Genomic DNA, 21,634 nt, shown 5'->3' with positions numbered 1-21,634 from the left:
ACAAGCCGACGGGGCTACGCGCCATTGTCGCCGGGTTATGAGACGGGCAGCAACGAATGGCCAACACGGAGCGTGAATTGGTGGGAGAACATTTTAAGACACAAATACACAGCAACCATCGAACCTAAATACGTATTGTTCGGCCCATTGTAACAAACCCGGGGAAATTTGCCCTCTTTTCGAACGGATGTGAGCCCCCTACCATTTTTACAGACACATTCATTGTCTCTCTCTCTCTTCTTTTTCTCCTCGATGATCAGACGTGCAAGAGAATTTTAACTTCAACGGTGGACCTTTCGACGAAAGCAAAAACGAACAAATTTTGAGGCTCTTGCACAAGCGTCAAGAGAATAGTAGTTCAGAGAGAAAGGATGCATAGAAAGGTAGGGAGGTTAAGAAAAGGTAGTTCCGGTTGGCTATAGCAGAAACTGCAATAGACAAGCGCCTGCGAGCGTTGTGACGGGAACACCTCCAGGTAAGCTTCGACCATGTCCTCATGGATCATGACCTGGACGTTTCGTCTGGTTGCTCTTCTATCTCCAGCTACGTGTTCTACCTCCATCTACATGTTTTAGTTAATGCATCACCATACCTTAGTGCACGATGCATACAAGTGTTACCGCATTGGGGTTTCGCTATTTCTATGCTTGCAGCACGTTATAGTACATGGCGTACTCTCACACACCCTGAGCATTGGCATCGGTACGCCAGTGCCCACAATAAAGTATAGAGAGACAGTCAGTCTCCGCAGTGTTCGCCTAGTTGGACGACCGGCTTCTGTCATCGGAAGAAAGAGCTTACAGCCTCGACAGGACTTATCACTTAAGAAGGTCGTGCAAGCGTTACTATCTATTCGCCTTCTTTCCAACCATTATATCCCTCACTCCAGTGCAGAGTAGCCAACCAGAAGCTGTAATCTGGCTAACATCCCTATCTTTCACCTCTTTCTCTTTATCTCTCCTCTGTCTCTGTCGTGTATGTTACTTCAAAACAAAATCTCAGAAGTTGCTTTCTTTCTATACCTACTGTAATGTGTCATACGGCACAGCTACTGGTGCACGACTGCAGGTGGCCTTAACAGCTTCAGGAGGCGTTTAACTTGGCATTCCACAAGCACACCTGCTGCATAAGGTTTCGCAGACACACGAACAGGCTTAATAAGCTAAGAAAATTGTCATGTAAAAGCCCTCGCTGCTAGAAAACATTGATTCCCAACGACTTTTCTGCATTGCGACCAGGCAGACAGACCATGACAGGGGAAGCCGACAAGAAAAGCGGGCAAAGCAGATCAAAAGTCATATACGCATAATGCTCGTCATGGTAGAACCTAAAGTGGTGGTGGATTTTTGTCTAAAACGGGAAAGATTAGCTATTGCAAAGCAAAGAAGTATCGACCCAACCCGTGTTCTATCAGAAAACAGCCAGAGAGAGAAGGTCTTCACCCGAACCAAATAGCGTTGAAACAAGCAAACGAAAAAAGAACATTCTCGAATACATACCTCCCATGTGCCCGTCATCTCTACCGCTTTCATGCTTTCATTTTAATTTACTCCAAAGCAGAGCTGACAGCTCTACAGATCACTTGGCCGGCGCATATGAGCGCAATAATTTTTAGTCACTCAATTTTTCAGCTTGAACAACTAGGTCGCGCCATCGCACGACAAGAGATTATCCCCCTGCTCTATCCTGCCGCACGCCTCCCTCCTCCCGAAATACGGTTCCTCAATACATTTCATGTCATCAAGCGGCCAGAAGGGTTGGAATGTGTGAGTAGGCATGTGTAAAGAGCTGTGTAATTTCTGCATCCTTTCCGTCGGCATACGACATAGATATTGGCCCTTTTCGTGGATCAGTTTGTTCTAAAGATACGAGATGGCGCTTTCGGCGGCGCCGCAGATCGCCTCAGCGACAGCGCACAAATACGAAACGATAACCGCTTCCACCTTGCTGCTGTGCGATCAGCTGTCGGAAATGAATTTTTGATGACGCACTCTGCTCCAATGATGTCCGATTGAATCACGTGGTTTGAAGACGTGTGCAGAAGTTGGCTGCAAAAATAGTGACGTGGATATTAAGGGATGGAGTGAATCTATGTAGTCAAGTTCGCGGACCGTTCCTGTAACTGTCTGTGCGTGTTACCACCACTTCAAGATCTACGGCTTTCTTCGAGGATACAGGAAGTTGCTCATCTGCCAGCGCTGTATCGCAAACCTTCAAAGAAAGTGCTTCAGGCCCGGAACATCGGCAAGAGTAAGTACCGCTCGTTAAACAATGACAAAGGGAGTACCGCCGCTTCCTGTCATAGTACGTTTCGCGCATAGTATCTGCACTCACCTACCCCAACTAGCACGGAATCTTACGCCCACTCTATCGCCAACGTGTCAATAAGTGAATGGGCGCACACTTGGAAATATGCTCACTATATGACGGACTACGCCGATAGCACAGGAACGGTCAAAGCTGGATGTTTCATGATGATTCAGAAGAGTAAGCTAGTTACTAGCGATAATACATCTTTGCTACAAAGTATTACAATGTAGAAAACGGCTACGTTTCAAGCGTTGCGCGCCGCAAGAACAAATCTATCGGAACTGAGCACACCCGCGAACGATTAAGCAGAAATAATTAGATAGTGACCGCACTAAGCAAATTTACTGAGTCAGAAATGTGACAAGCCGCTACTTCAAAATATTTGCCAGATAAAGAGCGAAGAGCAAAACACATTAATCCTGATTCAATTCATGAGCGGAAAGTTTAGATAGGTTGCAATACATTAGCCTCGCTTTTAAAACAAGCGCCATATAGGCTGCTCGCGCCGTTTGGACATGGCTTAATCAGCTTCCAAAGCGCTTTTGCATGTTTTCTGAGGCTGTGGCCGAAGCTTAGTGTTGTCCACCCAGTCACCGTTTACGATATCTCCCGAAACAGAGGGTTACTGAGCCGCACCGGCGTCATACAGACCCATAATAAACGCGGAGGCAGTTGAAGCAAGCCATGGACGCGTCACCAGGTGATCAAACATGGCAGCGCCCACGGGACCACCTTGAAAAGGGTCAATATGTCAGACGACGCGTGGGGGTCTGACGCATGGCGGCCTGAACTTTATTCGGAGTGCGCTGAACCAGTGCATGTTCAGATATACACTGTTTTTTTAGATCACGTCTGGCACATAATTCTTATACTACAGGCCAATGCACCATACGAGTTTCTGTTTCGTTGGTTGCAAGGACGAACCGCAACCTCCTGCAATAAAATAAAGAATCAAGTTCCTGTGAAATTGTAAAATTTGCGACCACTATGTTTTCTGTAGAAATGCACGACTCTCTTAGCTTAGTCTGCGTAGCTAAAAGCCCTGAGGGCTCCGAATATAGGAAAGCTGATTTTGGGGACCTAATCGAAATCTCATTTGTCCCCCTGTCAGCAATTTTTCTCGTCCACAGCTGTGAGTGGTAGAATACAGGTAAACGTAATTTGAACCCACTGCTTAAGTCTGCGTTCCCTGTAGGCCCCGAAGTCATCAGGGAAACATGTACTCTACCTGCAAGCCAAATGTTAAAATATTCAGTTTGCGTCCTTCGAAAGCATTGAGAATAAAGTTGTCTACAGGTAATTCATTTATTTGCCTTCTTTCTACTTTTATATAAATGTTCACGTGCTCCGTCCTGTCTTGCTTCGTGCTCTTGCGTTACCGGATAGAAGCGCACCGCTGTCATTACCGGTGCGTGCTTGATTAATGCAGCGTCCACCAGACCTAGAGCACCTACACGTGCCGCTATATTGTTAGCATATATTGTTGCGCCCAATCCGCATGCTGGGCCCGTGTTCGATCTGTTTTTTTTTCACTTGTCGTTTTGTTAACATATTTTTCTGCGAGACTTGCTTTCCACTTCCTGAAGTAAACGCATCACGCACTCCACGCTCCAAGGTTTCATTTGTTGTAAGCAGCTTATCGCAGTGTGTGTCGTATTCTTTGGCGAAAGCGGCTTCCCTAGGAGCACGTATATTCGCGCATCTCTATTCACCTCGCCGCTAGAGGTATACGCGCAGAAACGGAACAACGAAAAATCCGCGGGCTCCTCATGCTCTCACTTGGGTGAGTTGCAAAGCGATGACATCCGGGGGATTTGGATTCATTTTTTTTATGAATCAATGATCTCCTACCTGTCAGTCGCCACTGAATCAACCTGAAATTTTCTACGAAACATTCTGGGATACCTTCAGAGCGCAGCTCTTAGGCGCCCGTCCCTGCGTTGAGCGTCGGCGTCTTGGCGAAACAGAGCAAACGAGCACAGCAAAAGATGAAAGCGAACGCGGAGCGCAGCGTGTAATGAAAGAAGAGCACGCGATGAGGAAAGTAAGGGGGGAGGGTACAGTGAAAGCATGAGGCGGAAAGCGGAGGAGGAGCGGAGGGGAAGTGGCCTGAGCATGTGCTGAGTTGCCGGCGGCCACGGCATCCGCTGCCGCATGGGCAATCTCATCTGAGCATCCGAGGGGGGGGGGGGGGGGGGGGCGTAGGTGGAGAGGGCTACGCTCATCCGCGGCACCAGCATGTGTGACGGGCGTCACTGCTCCTGCAAGGGGCGACGGCAAGCGGCTACGAGTAAGCTTCGATTTCACTGACGCTCCCTTGAGCGTTGTCGCCGCTGACACTGGTGGCACGATTTCCCCACGAAGAAGGGCCGCTCTCGTCGTTGGTGGAATGAAAGCGTAAGAAAAGCGTAATGCCGCACAACGGCGACGATGGCTACGATATGGTGCCGGAGTAGCACACGTCATCTGTACGAAATAAAGCGCGCTACTCACAGCGTTCTTTACATCATATAAACCGTACATGTACCTATACAATCATAATATAAAATATTGACACGCGAAATGAAAACACGTATAGAGATGCGCTGAAAATTCGTATTAAGGAGTATCGTAATTGTCGGTGAATTTCTTTCGACAGAATCTCAAAAGCAGTTCTTCCGGGTTATTTTTCTGAAAGTATTTCTTTGTTATAAGTTACATTTACGTATAGCCGTACCATTTATGAGAGCCACAGTCTATGACATGCACTGCAGGCGGGGTCAAAGTTGTTTTTGATGAACTGACAATCGAATTTATTTCCAGCAGCTGCCAACTGTGAGGGGTTGACGCTTATTTCTAGATTTCACCACCGCCTTTCCCCCGCAGCGCTTCAGATCTATCTTCGTGCTCCTCCGAGGTATCTCACCGATACCGCTTTCTACCAGCCCCTACATGACCAAGAGCCTCGCATTCTTCCTCCAGCGCCTTTTGTATTTTCTGTGCCCGAGCGACTTCCAAGAGAGTGGCGAGTTGCCCGGGTGTTTTGGCAGCCCGACGTCTGCGCACCGCTCCGACTTAGCGACGCCGTCTCGCCGCCGAAGCAGTGGCCGCCTCTTTTTCGAACATGACGGTCTTCTTGCGAGGGTGATGCGTTCCCTGACGCGACGGGAGTAGTCAGTTCAGGATGATGCCGCGCTGTCACGTGACGCTGATGTAATCGCCTGCGTGCGCCGTACTCCTCTATGGCAATGCGCTCCCCCTCACTCGCGACCTATTTTAGCGCGATAGCGTTAAGGAGCTCGTGCCGCAGAAAAGCAGGTGTCGTCGGCGTCGGTGGCGTTGGCCATGAGCGAAAAATGGCGAAAGGCAATTCATAAATAAAAACAACTTGCAAGATGGGCTGGGTGGGAGTCGAACCAGGGTCTCCGGAGTGTGAGACGGAGACGCTACCACTCAGCCACGAGTTCTTTTTTTCTTTATTACATGGAAAACAAAACTGAAAGTGTATTAAAACGTGGACACAACTACACACATGCATCCAACAAGTGCATCCAGTCTGGCGGAGGGTCCTGCACAGCGTACACACTTCTTACACAGGCAGCACTTTCACGAAAGAAGGATTTTGTACATCACGGGCTTTCGGCATGGCGATCACACAGTCTACTTCTCCACAGGCTATTTAAGCCAAGTATTATGAACATGTCATAGGGAGGACCACCCGTAACCTTAAACGGCAGAAACCTAATTGAATATGGAGTTATGTCAATGTCCTTTTTAAGCGTCCGTTGGAGAATGTCCCAAAAAAATACAGCGTCCCTACAGTCTATGAAGCAGTGATCTATGGTTTCGGCACGTGGACAGAGCCGACAGTTTGTTGGCCACGGCACAAAGCAACCCCTCGAATTTAACGAACTTTTAACAGGAAGTGTTTCTGGATGTAATTTAAAGAAAAATATTTTTACTCCAGGAGGTACACACATTTTTCGGACGCGCTTAAGTACATCCTGATAAGGTCGGCTTAAATAAGGTGCACGATACAAAGGATCTGGGAAAATAGAGTCCACCAGTGCCGCAGAAATTGCTTTTCAACTAGCAGTGAACGCGTACTCCAGGCTGAATCTAACTTTCAGGAAAAGAAATGTGTCAACAACCTCCTTGAGAAAGCCCCAAGGAACCTGCGGGACATTTTTGACATTTGATGACACTACTATATTAGGAACATAATGAACTAAACGGAGTTGCAACATTTCACGCAAGAACGGATGGTCACTGTTCGATGCGAGTTCGATGCTTCAAAGCGGGAGAAAAGCGCCTCTAGTGAATGCGGTGTTGCCTTATAAACGTGCCGTAGAAAGTTATACTGCGGTGTATATCGGTAATTATGAGCATGTAAATTACAGAAGTCGCAGTTAAACGCGTAGCGAAGTACGTTTCCGTTACATTTCTTCTGCGCTTGGCGCGCACGCACAGCCCTCTTGTGGCAAACACAGTAGACCCCTCCTCGCTATGTACGGCGATGCCCCGACAGGTGGCGCGCCACGCGTCCACGCGACGCGGCTCCTCTTTCTGCTCACAGCGCGATTCCTAGGTGCAGCGTCCGATGCGGGACGCCTCTGACGTGATCGCTGCGCCGTAGCACGTATGGTGGGAAAGCGTCCCCTGCGATGTGTGCCTTGCTGCTGGCGAGGAGTCATGCGTCTGCGTGGTGCTCCCAAGTGAGATTGAGGACGATCCCATCGAGGTGTCAGCCCCATGATCGCGTCCGCCTTCATGGCGCGTCGCGGCCCGGCTCTCCGTGCCGATCACGACGTTTGGCTCGTGTAGATCGTTTCTCCCTCCGAGACACCGAGTTCTTTTGTTCGTTCCGCTTCCGCAGGCACACGTTTCGTCTTTGTGTGACTCAAGAGCTTGCCGAGCCAATGAGTGGGCGGTGCGAACGGGGTGCCATAACGCTATCACGTTCCACTCTTGAAGGCGAAGCTTAAGCGTCCTCCAATTTTATTGCTATTTGGGAGAGGACTGACGGAGTCGCCATCTGTCGGAAGCGCCTCCCTTGCGTATTATGAGGGATCGCGCGGCGCGCTCCCCATAGGTTTCGCTTACGGCGCTCAAAAAAAAAAAAGAAACACCACGTGGCAGCTCTCCTGGACATTTATGTAGGTAATCTCAACACGAGGGATGTTTTTCACTGTCAAAATAATATTCTTAGGCAAACTGAAAACACGGAATCGTTTACAGACGCTATCTCTTTATCGAATATGTACAGTGAGCGCAGCTGCGCGCGGTCCCCGCGATGAAGTCTTCCGAACCGGCTTCTTGCGTGAAAGGTAGGCAAAGGCTGAGAGCAAACTATGTGAAATATGTTCTTATAGTGGGCTGTCTGTATAACCAAATGGGGCATAACAGAATGAAGCCTCAATGCAGCGATCGCACGGGTTCGCAGCGACCGAGTGCGCGTCTGCATGCATGTCCGCGCACAATGTTTTGCTTTCGCTGTGGGCGCGTTTTCGCACCGTGCCGTGAGCTTTAGGCCGCAGCATATGAGCATTTGACAGTACACTAGCAACCATTGTTGCAAGGACGCTATCAGAAATGTTCAAAAATAATTTCGTAATTGAGACTGCGACGCTTACGGTGGCTGTAATGTGCCGTCGCGACGATTCTATCTTTTTTTGTCTTCTAAATTCTTGGACATTTCAATCTTATTTATCATGTTGCGTCGCACTTTATGTTTATCGGTCTTCTCAGCGTGCGATTTCCCTCTGCTTCTTTTTTCGTAATCCAGAGCATTAATTCCTAACACAAACATGACCACATGCCATGCCTTTTTTTAAAGTGTGTCTTACCGCTCCCTTTCCGTTCCAGTGAACATGCCAGTATCTAGCATCAACAAGTTCATAGACCAAACCGTATGGCATTAGCAGGGCAGTGGGCGCGGGCCAGCGTCTCAGTGCGCGTTTTCTGCTACTTACCGAACATCGCAGTCCCGGCGCCGTAGCACAAATCTTCCTCGCGTCTGTGCTTTCTGCGTACCCGAGTTGTAGCCGATGGGTGTCTGCCAGTTCTAAGTTTCGCGAGCCAAGCTTTACGCAGCTCCTTGTCCTACGGTTACGTGTGAATAAGGCTGACACCGGGCTCCGTTGCGTACATCCTGCACTGCGGCACCGAGCAGTAGCCTACCATGCTACATGCCTCCAAGAGAAGCTACTACCTTTTACAGTACTTTCAAATGTTGTCAAGCAGACGCCGAAGGTGGTAAAGCCTCACCACTTAATCCGCACCGCAGCGCAGCGGGGACTTTAAACTTTCGTTTTCAGCTCGCTTCGCTGCTTCCGAAGCAGCCGACGCGGCCGCTGTGTCCACGTGATCCCTCATGCCACGTCACGCAGATGGCGGCGCCAGCTTTTCCAGTGGTGGAGCTCGCCCTAAATAGCAATTACATGGACACTCCAAGCACATTTCTACCTTCGCCGTCGCTGTCACCATCACCATCATGTTCCGTATAAAGTCCAAACACGATAACATCGTCGCCGTGCGCCGGCCACTGTATGTGCGAGTGAAAGCTTGCGAGTGTCAGCCGACGATCGCGGTTCAATCGCGCGCACCTGAGAGAGGAAAGCGGGGCGAAAGCGCACCGTATTCTGTCGCGCGCAAGGCACCCTGGGCGAAGGCGAGGGAGAGGGGACGTTTACTCCTGCCTATGCTCCTGCGGCTGCTGCTTACGGCGCGGCCGCGCAGCCCCGTATCTTGCAAGTGATCTGAGACGCGGGCGAAGTGCGTGTCCGCGCGGGCCTCATCTTCAAAGCGATCTGCGATGTGGACAAAGTGCGTGGAGTGCCGGTAGCTTCGTATGCGCTTTGCTTTCGACGTTTCGTTCCCGTTGCCGCGAGAGACAGCTCGTTGCTGCTGCTGCGCTTCTTCACGCCAGCGTTTTGTCAGCGTTTGCAGCGATCGAGCGAGATGTGTTCATGTTTATCAATGCGCGCGTGACACCGTGCTTGTTAATTTAGTAAGCGAACGTTTGCAAGCTTATGCGGCCGATAAAACTAACATCATTACTTTGTATAGCTGTCTGCTAATTTTGCTATCCTAATTGATGCTTCACCTTTCGGGCGAAACTGCGACTTTCTTTGCTCATCCCGCCCCATAATTTTTTTACTGTCCGTCTCCTTACTCTGCTGATAGATGTTCTGGATCATAGCCCACGACGCTGAGCGCCCTTGAATGATCCGCGTAATGCTATCGCATTGAATTCTCAGCGGTAGATGCATTGACTCCATTTACATTCTGACAATGGCTCCCACAACATGCAGAATAGTGACTTCGTTTGGTACTAGAAAGAATATTATCTAAGGTTAAGACGCGTCGACCTTTATGTTGGTGATGACATCGTACTCTCGATAGTGAGCGCGAGTGAAACAGAAAGGCACGCGACGAAGAGCAAGAGGAATTTTGCCGAAAAGGAAGCAAAATGAAGCGTTTGAGAACTGAAGCAGCTGAAATGCAGTAGGGAATATAAACTCTCTCCAAATTCTCAGAGCGCCCTAAAAAATTGCTGACTCTCCTGTAATCGAGAGTAGATATAAGCATGAAGTGTCAACCAGCAAAGCAGATGGGTTGGCGATGATACTAGCCACAATCTTAAAACGGGTGTAGCGTATGTTCGCAAGGACACACCCCACCACACCGCACCACGCCATACTGTGCACTGGCTCATATAGACGCTGTGCAGCTAGAACAAGAAAACCGGCTGAAGGCGGCACGACAGGCAGCGAAAGGCGCCAGGGAGACAGAGCGCAATGCCCAGCTAGAAGGAAAGAAGCGCCTGAAAGAGGCACCACGCAGCACGGCGCCATCTCTCGAGGCGACGCAAAACCCGCACCGCGGAACCTACGAACCGCTGGCATTCAAGGAGCACAGGCAACCCTGTCCCAGCCCCAAAAGATGACATTGAAGTATATGGTGCCCTGTATCGGCCTTTTAAACGTCGCTATTGGAAATTTCAAAGAAAATTTCAGCGTACAAGAAGTTACAGCTTGAGTGATAGTGTGAACAAACATTAGGAAGAACTCGGAAGCAATATATCTTTTAAGTTGTTTGGACAGTAACTAGCTTATGTAATGCGGTCTTGTACAAAAGTTTGGGGGCCAGAGACCGCATTTTCTCCAGTTCGACTGAATGCCCGGATGGCCTCGTTTTCTTCTCGCAACTTGCCCGGATAACGGCTTGAAGGACACTTGTAGGTCGCCGACAACGGGAGCTAAAAGCATTTAACGCTTAAAGAAATACTGTTTTTCGTCTCAGTTGTGCTCCGCGCAGGTGTGGCTGCTGCAACAGCAAAGTTGCTTCTTTTTTGCGTGTGCGCGTTTTTGTTGTTGCTGTTCCTTGTTTTTTTTTTTACTTGAGAGGCAAAGAGGCAATTTGTTGCAGGAGTTTCATTTCTTTTTCCCTTAAAATAAAATGAAAAATGAGGGGTGGTGGGATGAGAAAGGGAGCCCATTATCTCCTCATTCATCCATTTCAAAAACACGAAAGTGTATACCAACCCACGGTTCTCAGCCTCGCATGCGAGCGCTAAACATCAGGGTACAGCGTTCAACATACGATGAACGCCATTGCGTAGAGCAAGTGAGCGTTCATATCTAAAGCAACAGAAACGTACACTATCACTTGCATTTGTAAACTTGTCAAGCTCGCATACACTTCGTTAGAGATAATTTTGCGGCAGACACAAGAAGTACCGCGGGATGCGGCTTGGATACGAAGATACAGAGTCTCGCCGCGCATATTTCAAGGCACAATGGTAGTAACTGTGTGCTGAACGCCCTGAAACTTATCGAATTGATTATTTAATTCGCAGGAACTCCTGGGCAAGAGCATGCAGGCTGTCGCTATCGTCTAGGCAATAAACAACGGACAACATAAGTAAGTTTACAGCTGGCTGGTTTCCGACAATGTGGTCGATTCTCGGTGCTTTAACAAATACGCTTAGTAGTCAAACATTGCTGAACTGTTTGATCGGACGACAACCAGAGTGATCTTACTGAAATAAATAAATATCAGAAGTCATGCTCTGCCAAGTTTGGCTCCCAGAAGTCAGTAACGGAGTGTTATTTTTTCACGTACAATCTACTTCACTACGGTACATGTCACTAGACATAGACACCTGTTCACCCCTGTACCATCGCCTACGCTAAATGCCACCTCGCCTTTATCGCGTAGCAGGAGAGCTGGTTTGGCTCTTTTAAAAGGAGTGAAACTCTGACCTTCCTATAATCTCGGCTGCAGTTAGAATACCTCTTCGATAAGAAGCGCGAAGACTTGCTACCGCACTTGATGATATATTTGCTGTGCAAGTGTATGTGATTATCGATGAGATGAGGTTTGTTCCATTTAAAATGTTATTCCTACAGGCACTACAATTGAACACTCTCTCTCAAATGCAACAACCTTAATTAAAATTGGTGAAAAACTTATTCAAGAAAAGAATTTCTGAATTTTACAAGTACTTGAATGGGCGGCGTCGTACCAGTGACTATTGGAATGAAAATTTTGATTTACGCCAGTAATGATGAACAATGATTCCTGAAATTTTAGATTTGCAACTTTTCAGAAACCAGAACTCTCTAGTTTAAAACTCTGCAACTCTCAAATACAGTACTGATACGCGAGTAGGTCTTTTACACAACCCTCATAATCATGGTTGCCAATTTCCATCAGATATAAATTCATATATCAAATTTACCATTTTTTTTTATCCAAGAGAAGCAGTTTACAAAACTCTGATGTTTATTTTTGGCACAGAGTTACAAATTCGTAAACTTCGTGTGTCTATTTTTTCCAAACTTGCCAATCTTTAACAATTCCTGTAAACAATTCAGGCCCTAGTTCAAAATTCCGTTTCCTACAGGCACTACAATTGAACACTGTCTCTCAAATGCAACAGCTTTAATCAAAATTGGTCAGAAACTTGTCTAGGAAAAGCATTCCTGAATTTTAAAAGTATTTGAATAGGCGCTGTCGGAGTTCGGCCCACGCTAAAGCTTCCTCTCAAGTTATACACCTCAATGCTGCTTCTGGTGGAAATATTGCTCAGGTGAACAATGTTTTCTTGGGGGTTTAACTGCAGACTATGAAGAGCTCGAGACTGGAAAACTGGAACAAGGAATAAATTTCTCTTTCAAGAAAAACCCTACCAACCCCGGAATACGACTTATTCATGCAGCTTGATTTACACTAGATGTGCTACTTTCGTATGATAGCAATGACGCTCCTACTGTGAATCAGTATATTGTTACGGATGGAACTAACATAAGTAACACTGTCAAGATGGAGGTAACACAAGGTGGAAGACGAGAAACACAAAGAAAGGAGTTTAGGATATACGAGTGCAAGCAAGTTGGTTATGCTTGTGTTATCTTTATTTTTGTTTTGATTTGTTCCTGCATTTTCATTTACGTATACTATGCGATTTATGCTCATCTTTATTCTAGCCTGCCTGTTCTCAACGTCTATTAAGGTGATGTTTTTTTTAATTCTTAGTATTATCGTCACCATCATCATCATCATCATCATCATCATCATCATCATCATCATCATCAGCCTGGTTACGCCCACTGCAGGGCAAAGGCCTCTCCCATACTTCAACAACCCCGGTCATGTACTAATTGTGGCCATGTCGTCCCTGCAAACTTCCTAATCTCATCCGCTCACCTAACTTTCTGCCGCTCCCTGCTACGCTTCCCTTCCCTTGGAATCCAGTCCGTAACCCTTAATGACCATCGGTTATCTTCCCTCCTCATTAGATGTGCTGCCCATGCCCATTTCTTTTCTTTGATTTCAACTAAGATGTCATTAACTCGCGTTTGTTCCCTCACCCAATCTGCTCTTTTCTTATCCCTTAACGTTACACCCATCATTCTTCTTTCCGTAGCTCGTTGCGTCGTCCTCAATTTAAGTAGAACCCTTTTCGTAAGCCTCCAGGTTTCTGCCCCGTAGGTGAGTACTGGTAAGACACAGCTATTATACACTTTTCTCTTGAGGGATAATGGCAACCTGCTGTTCATGATCTGAGAATGCCTGCCAAAGGCACCCCAGCCCATTCTTATTCTTCTGATTATTTCCCTCTCATGATCCGGGTCCGCCGTCACTACCTGCCCTAAGTAGATGTATTCCCTTACCACTTCCAGTGCCTCGCTACCTATTGTAAATTGCTGTTCTCTTCCGAGACTGTTAAACATTACTTCAGTTTTCTGCAGATTAATTTTTAGACCCACTCTTCTGCTTTGCCTCTCCAGGTCAGTGAGCATGCATTGCAATTGGTCCCCTGAGTTACTGAGCAAGGCAATATCATCAGCAAATCGCAAGTTACTAAGGTATTCTCCATTAACTTTTATCCCCAATTCTTCCCAATCCAGGTCTCTGAATATCTCCTGTAAACACGCTGTGAATAGCATTGGAGAGATCGTATCTCCCTGCCTGACGCCTTTCTTTATTGGGATTTTTGTTGCTTTCTTTATGGAGGACTACGGTGGCTGTGGAGCCGCTATAGATATCTTTCAGTATTTTTACATACGGCTCGTCTACACCCTGATTCCGTAATGCCTCCATGACTGCTGAGGTTTCGACAGAATCAAACGCTTTTTCGTAATCAATGAAAGCTATATATATAAGGGTTGGTCATATTCCGCACATTTCTCTATCACCTGATTGATAGTGTGAATGTGGTCTATTGTTGAGTAGCCTTTAGGGAATCCTGCCTGGTCCTTTGCTTGACAGAAGTCTAAGGTGTTCGTGATTCTATTTGCGATTACCTTAGTAAATAGTTTGTAGGCAACTGACAGTAAGCTGATCGGTCTATAATTTTTCAAGTCTTTGGCGTCCCCTTTCTTATGGATTAGGATTATGTTAGCGTTCTTCCAAGATTCCGGTACGCTCGAAGTCATGAGGCATTGCGTATACAGGGTGGCCAGTTTCTCTCGAACAATCTGCCCACCATCCTTCAACAAATCTGCTGTTACCTGATCCCCCCCAGCTGCCTTCCCCCTTTGCATAGCTCCCAAGGCTTTCTTTACTTCTTCCGGCGTTACCTGTGGGATTTCGAATTCCTCTAGACTATTCTCTCTTCCATTATCGTCGTGGGTGCCACTGGTACTGTATAAATCTCTATAGAACTCCTCAGCCACTGAACTGCTTCCTGCTTATTATTTCCTGTTTCGTGCTACCCGATAATTGGTCCTTCATTTAGAGTGTATATGTACTATTGCCACATAAGGATCAACATCGATTTCTACATGCTATCAATTGCTACCGAACATGTGTATGGAAGTTATTTGAAAGCCAGTACTACCCATAGCATGTCTGTTGAAGCGGGGGGATTCGAAGAATGCAGCTATTCAAAGAAAAAAATCGTGAGCGCAGTGGAGGTGGCACTTGAACAATTTAAGCGCAAGCAACAGAGAAGGCTAGACATGTGGATTTGATGCCAAGGAGCGCTTTTGATGTCAGCCACAGAGTGGAGGGTCGGTCGAGAAACAACCGCTTGTGATGATGAGACCACCATGCTCAGGGAACAAAGAGACGCCTGGGAAGAATAAAGGATAGAGAGCAAAGACGCGACGCACTGCTGATAAAGACTTAATATATGTTTATTCTCTCTCTCATACACACACTGACAGGACGGCGTGCAAGGAGGCACAGGACGTACGTGATACGGTCTTTGCGGCTTCCGACAAGTGCTGTAGTGACAATTTCTACGTCACGCGCTAGTGGTAGAGGTGACGATGCCAGCGAAACAAGAAAAGGACAGGGGCAATGAGAACAAAGAGAGTGGAATGAACGAGAAAGCATCTCCGGGTGTTCCACTGAAAGCGGGTATGTCATGGCAGATAGGCTTGTATGAAAGGCACAGTGAGCCCGATCACATCGGCGACAGTACGACTTTACCGCGACAAGAATCTCACAAGAACGACAAACTTTCCGGACGAGCCAGCATCGCTCGAGAATACTGTACCTTTCGCGACGACGACGACCCCCGTAGAAATCTCCGGGCAACGTTTCAGCTAGGGAACCAGTCTTTCAAAGCTAGTACGCAGCGCACGCGTAGAGACGACACGTTCACACTTGGCGTCAGCATCGTTATCTGTGATTTCAGGCAAGAAACGCCCAAACCAGCGGGAGCATAAGGCAGACAAACAAAATTTTCGCTTTCTAACGCGCATGCGCAGAGTCATTAATGACGTTTTTTTGTCTGCTGCGTCTGCGACCACCTCGTAATCGCTAAGAGCTATTTTGTCTGTTCACTGATGTGAGCACAAAGAGGCGACAATAAAAAGACGGGACTCTAGCCTGTTGACAACGAGTAGATTACGTTGGTGGACAGCGATATGCCCATTCGGAGGCCTTCCAGGAAGTAAACATCTTGTAAAAACGGATCTTATAGAAGGTACTTATCAAAGGGTAAGTGAGGACAGCACTGTCGCTGAGAGAATGTCAGCGAAACACGTCACCATGCAACGAGTATGGGGTGAGAGGGAGGTAAAGATAAAGCAAGGAGAGGAAAGCAGGCAGGTCAACCAGACGAGCGTCCGTCGGCTACCCTACACTGGCCGTAAGGCAACTGGGCATAGTAAGAGGAAAACGGGAGAGAGCGAACACTAGGTGCACGCGGGATGATTCACAGCTGAAGGAAGCGACCATTCCAAAGTGCGAAGCTAGCTGAAACGCCACGCGAGCGAAATCGCCAGAAAACTTACTAGTTTAGCAGTCAAGATATATGCAAGATGGCCTACATATTGTGTGTCAAGCCTTTCGGCTTGGAAAAGAACCATCACCGGTTCTGATGCTTGGCCACATGAAACACGGTTCTCCCTCAGGCCCCTTTCGTGCTTGCACTAGTCTAGGACTATCATACTGGTGTTTGCTGACTGTGATGGCCAGCCAGAGAAGAGAGGGGAAAAGAGGTCGAGGGTGATCGTATGTTACAAGTGCAAGTAATGCAATATAAAGGTAAACAATGTATAGATGAAAGTGGAGGACGAGGAGGACTAAGCGAGAGTTCAGAAAACATGGCTTGGAGGTATGGCTTCGAGGCACTATTAAAATAGTGTGGCGAAAAATGGTGTCCTCCCTCGTAGCAATGTGTTTCGAGCTCTCATTCTCAATTTTTTGCAAATACGTTAGTCTTTGTGTGCATGGCTGTCTTTGCAGTAACGTTATTGCAATTTGTATTTACAATTTGAAGACACCCACGTGATAGAAAAAAATGCAGCGCAGATATGTTTCCCAATACCTGCTGCGCAGACGGTTCAAGGTTGTGGCTATTTGCTGACCTTCTTTATTGTGTTTCCATGATGTACCTCAACTTTTTCTTATCTTATGATGCTTTATTATGTTATGTGCTTCTGTACTTAAAACTACGATTTCTATTGATTCTAATGTACAGTTCAAGTGAGGTCCTATGTTGATCTTGGCTATGCATATTAGTGTAGCTGTTATGGTTGTGTGCTCAAGCTCTTTTGTAGGAAACATGCATCCCTTCTTGCATCCCTTCTGAGCACGAGGTCGCGCGATCAAATCCCCGCCACGGTGGCCGCATTTCAATGGGGGCGAAATGCGAAAACACCCGTGTGCTTAGATTTAGGTGCACGTTAAAGAACTCCTAGTGGTCCAAATTTCCTGAGTCCCCCACTGCGGCGTGCCTCGTAATCAGATCGTGGCTATGGCACGTAAACCCGCATAGCTTAATTTTACATTTGTAGCAATAGCAAGCCGATAGCTATAAGTATATGTCTAAGTATAATATTGTGGAGTTCGATCGATAAATGTCTTAGTCGCTTAGAATATATTTTTACTGCTTTTAGAGAGACATCGCAGTACGGCTCATTTAGATTCTAGACAGCCCATAAAACGAAGCTTCATTATCTTACAAAGCCACCCAACGCTGCATTGATTTTCCGCCAGACGCCGGGATAAAGTTCAGCAATGCACTGCGCTCCGCTTTTGATTCCTTTTTTTTTGCAATGCCTCTAGGACATTGGATATCTGTGTACAGGGTGCACAGCTTGGCAAACATAGGCATGCGACGCCCGTAGCCTTCTACTTAAGCCTGGACCGAATTTCTTGTTTGCTAAGCAAGAAACTTGTATTGGCCTGCTACCTCTGAAAATGAGGCCTTATTTTTTATTACTTTTAAATAAGCCAGCTGCCATCTTATAATCACAATTCTAGCTGATGGAAACGTCCTGATACCACTCACGTATGACATACTATTGATTTCATTACGCTACCTTGAGACTCATTGATATGCTTGGCCCAGATTGACGGATCCTGCCTCGATTGACCACGAAACTATCGTGATATGGAAAGAAGGTGATAAAGGCAAGCCGTGAGGAGATAACAGATGGAAAAGTTGGCCGCGTGCGTGCGTCATTGCATGGCGTTGCAGAGGTTCAGCCGAGATGATAGGAAACAGTCGTTTCACAATGTCTTGAGCTGCTATGGCAAAGTTCATTGCGAAGAAACTCAACCCGACTAGCCAATCGCGAAATAAAAACAAAGGAGCACCATGCGAAGGGAAATAAGAAAAAAAAGAATAGCTTCGAAAGAACTATGCACCCCCGTCTCCCGGCTCCTCTCCTCTCTCTGGAATTTCGTTTTTGCTGAAGCTCCTATTCGGCATGGAACGTGTAATCTTTACTTGCGAAATAGCCGCAACCCGAGGAACTATGACGTACAGGTATGAAATTACACCACGTGCTAGTCACCTCGGACACTTTACTCATTTATCTTAATATTGAGAACACGAAGACTAAGAATGTGCGAAGAAAGGATGGGAACAAGCGGCACAATAAAACGCGTGAAAGACAGTAATCTGAATTGTGACAATCTGTATTTTCTTTTTACACGAATAGCTGCAGGGTTACCTGTCTCATTCTGTACCACTAGTTCGTAGCTTTTCTGGCTCTATATACTATGCGACATGAATAAGTTAGAAAATTTTTTTCTAAAATGTTGTATTCGTAACATCCACACACGTATCAAGCGTTTAGGTGTAGTCCCTTCTGGGACATTTTTTTTTTACTTGCGGCAAGAGTGCCTTCCGTAAGCATTCAATTAAGGTCCAGTAATCATCGCAATTTCCGAGCCAAGTTCGGCAGACAGTCCTGGCCTTCCCTCGAAGCCTCATCATGCCTTTTTATTATAGGTGTACTGAGACATTGCCAACGCGTATGATAGATTAGTAGCTTTCCTATTCCTTGTTTTCTTTTTCTGCTTGACATTGTGCTAGGATTTCATGGTTTAAAGGGACCCGCCGTGGTTGCTCAGTGGCTATGGTGTTGGGCTGCGGAGCACGAGGTCGCGGGATCGAATCCCGGCCACGGCGGCCGCATTTCGATGGGGATGAAATGCGAAAACACCCGTGTACTTAGATTTAGGTGCACGTTAAAGAACCCCAGGTGGTCGAAATTTCCGGAGTCCTCCACTACGGCGTGCCTCATAATCAAAAAGTGGTTTTGGCCCGTAAAACCCCATAATTAAAAAAAAAAAATGGTTTAAAGGGAAAGTACCTTTTCTTGCGATTGCTTTTCTTTCTGAAAATGCGCACACACAAACTATTACGCTTTGACGTAATCTAACAAACCTTGAGTTTTACGGGCAGACCAATCCCATATGTACGCAATCCGTATTCGAGCGACGCCGGCATAAGAATCAGCGCTGCGCACAACATTATTTCATTTTTATTCTCAACAGGCAGTTGTCCCGCTTCTGACAATACTATAGAAGAGAACGACGGTTAATTTTGTCCATGTTGTTACGGAGGACTGCCTTCACACGACAATACTCTAGCGCAAGGAGCGTAATGCGGTGCTGTATTATACAATGGCTTTTTGATGTTCCGTGGGCATCTTGCAATTTTCGGGCTTGTCCCGCAACTAATCAAAGAACCTCAGGAAGGTCAGCGCAGGTAGAATACATTATGTTGCAAACGAGGAACATATCCATATAAACTTAGGGTGAGACGGCGATACAAAGAGTAGGAAATTGGGGCTTTCCTATTTTATTAGCTTCTTTGTTGCGTTACAGCTTGTCGCGCATTGGTGTCTTGACCTGCAAATCTCATACAGACTGTAGAAGTTTTGTAAGGAAGTTAAGCACATTAGAGCGCAGTTTATTTGCATAGCAATGCTTTGTTATTGTTCACCACTGCCTTTACCGAATTTCAGTCTTTTGAAGTGTTCTCCCGTGTGTCCTCTCGCTAAACAACGACGTGAGGACGCTGGTAGGACAAGAGAACAACCACTGTTTCGGGTTAATAAGTAAGTTCCGATAGAAATTTTCTTCTCAGTTTTGGCTACAGAACTTTAGTCAAAATAGGCTCAATTATTTTCTTTTCCTCAGACGAATATCTCCATTTCCAGTGCTGTGATGTATTACTGTCAAAAATGATTGGGGGGGGGGGGGGGGGCGTTAAATACGCCTTCTGCCTCATCAACAGACATGCATTTACGAGTAGAATAAGGAGAATAGTTGAAAGTAACTGAAGAACTAGCCTGCTGGTTAGTTATTCAGTTAGCTTCCTAATAACATCAATACGTTTTTCCCTGGCACGAGGTAATAAAAGCAGCCACCTTTCACCTGCCGTAAGTACGCTGCCAACATAATTTAGTCAAATCGCTTGTGTGCTGAGTCATCATTTCTGTTCAGGCTTGGTTATCGTACTTACCTTATAAGGAAGCCAAACTTCACACCAAGAAGTGGACAAACGTCTGACGACTGGGACGCGGGCCGGCGAGTTTACAGATGTCAGTCCCGAAGAGAGAGCCGACGACGTCGCATTGTTGTCTGCCAGGCAAGTTGCGTCCGTTTGAGGTGCAGTATTGGCAGCAGGTATACACAGTTCTGGTTGAAAGCTCACGGTACACAGTTTCCAAAAATGTGTCCGAAGGCTCAGCTCAAATTATGATCGGCGCACACAGGAAAAATAAAAATGATACACGGGTGTATTTTACGCATCATTCACGAGACGAGAACGAAATGTCAGTTGGTTGGTGAAATAAACCAAGAGGACTAAAGAGCGCCAGCTGATACAGGATAACTAGAGGTCCGCAACCACGTGTTATGCGTGTGCTTTAAGACACGATAACGTCGTAAACGCAGCTGCGAGGGAAAAAAGCAATTACACTTCCGCTGTCTCTGCGAATAAGAAATAGGCGATACCTAAACTTCACTCATTGACAAGAGATTCAGCCACGTTCGCGGGTGCCGCTATTGAGCACCGAAGGAAGTCTTCGCAGTTCTCAGCAACGAACACCAGTGTCACCAGTGCCTGCAACAGATGGGCGCAGATGCCACTTCAGTCATTCGTCCCTTCACTGCATCGCGTGCGCGCACGAGCCCGGCTGGCGATCAAAACTTTCAAACTTTTGAAGAGGGCGCACCAAGTTTCGTGTCCTATATATTGACGATCGCTACATGTGGAAGAAACACTACTGAAGCTCTCACAGTGACAGGTCTTTTTCGCCCGAAGGCGTTGGCCCAGGTAGTTAGTCGTAGCAAGCGTCCAACCACGGCCCCCAAGAAACACGATCACGAAGTCGACGGCGCGGGTCACTTTTCGCCGAATCTCGCGCTCCGAGTTCCCCAGGCGCGACTGAGGCGAGCTACGGCTCGCGCAGGCTCCTAACGGCGCGCGGGATGCTGCCCCTCGCGGCGATGGAGCGCATCCGGGTGGCGACGGTGTCGCCCCCATCGGGCCCTTTCCTCCCCGTTTCCCCTTGTTCCCGACTCCTCCTCCTTTGTCATCCCTGTTCCTTTGCTCTCGTGGCTCTCAACGTCAGCAGCGCCCACTTGGCCCCCCGCCCGGAAAACGAGCGTCGAGAGCTTGTGTGCCGTGGGGATGAGGCTGCACTCTAAATGGCTGTGTTAATGCGCAGAAAAATATGAGTTTCGCCGAGTCTCGGTGTCATCTTCGCGTACCGGACTCCCAGTTCACTCTCCCTCTTTCTTTCTTTCTTTCTTTCTTTCTTTCTTTCTTCGAAACGGAGTGGTGACAAGGCCATCTAGTAGCAGTTTGTCCCGCGTGTCAATCTGTTCAGCACTTACGTCCTTGCCAGATATTGAAGTCGCACGCGAGCGTTACCTATGCGCGTTAGGCAACATACGACGATGACTGGACAGTCTGGACGCAGCAGCATGTTGCAGAATCTAAGACGCAATAAAAATGGTCGATAAAGTCCGGGTACCCTCCAAGGTTGCAGTTTGAGTAAACTGAAAGTGGATATTAGCTGGTTATTATAGCACTAGTCGGTTTCTCAAGATTTCGCCCCTAAAATTTAAGAGTTTT

At 47.1% G+C, this 21,634-nt stretch overlaps 1 long non-coding RNA gene across 1 annotated transcript in view; it reads right to left on the bottom strand.

Moving 5' to 3' along the window:
• LOC129380606 (uncharacterized) overlaps window positions 1-20,956 on the bottom strand; it is a 167,520-nt gene extending 146,564 nt beyond the window's left edge. Inside the window, exon 1 of the long non-coding RNA XR_008608774.1 lies at window positions 20,015-20,956. This is a non-coding gene — a long non-coding RNA (uncharacterized lncRNA). The remainder of the gene's footprint in view (window positions 1-20,014) is intronic.
• Between the last annotated feature and the right edge of the window lie 678 nt (window positions 20,957-21,634).

This window comes from Dermacentor andersoni, chromosome 1 (genome assembly GCF_023375885.2).
Source record: "Dermacentor andersoni chromosome 1, qqDerAnde1_hic_scaffold, whole genome shotgun sequence".
In the NCBI taxonomy this organism is placed as follows: domain Eukaryota; kingdom Metazoa; phylum Arthropoda; class Arachnida; order Ixodida; family Ixodidae; genus Dermacentor; species Dermacentor andersoni.
The sequence above is the reverse complement of the archived record's forward strand: the minus strand, read 5'-3'. Positions and strand labels throughout refer to the sequence as shown.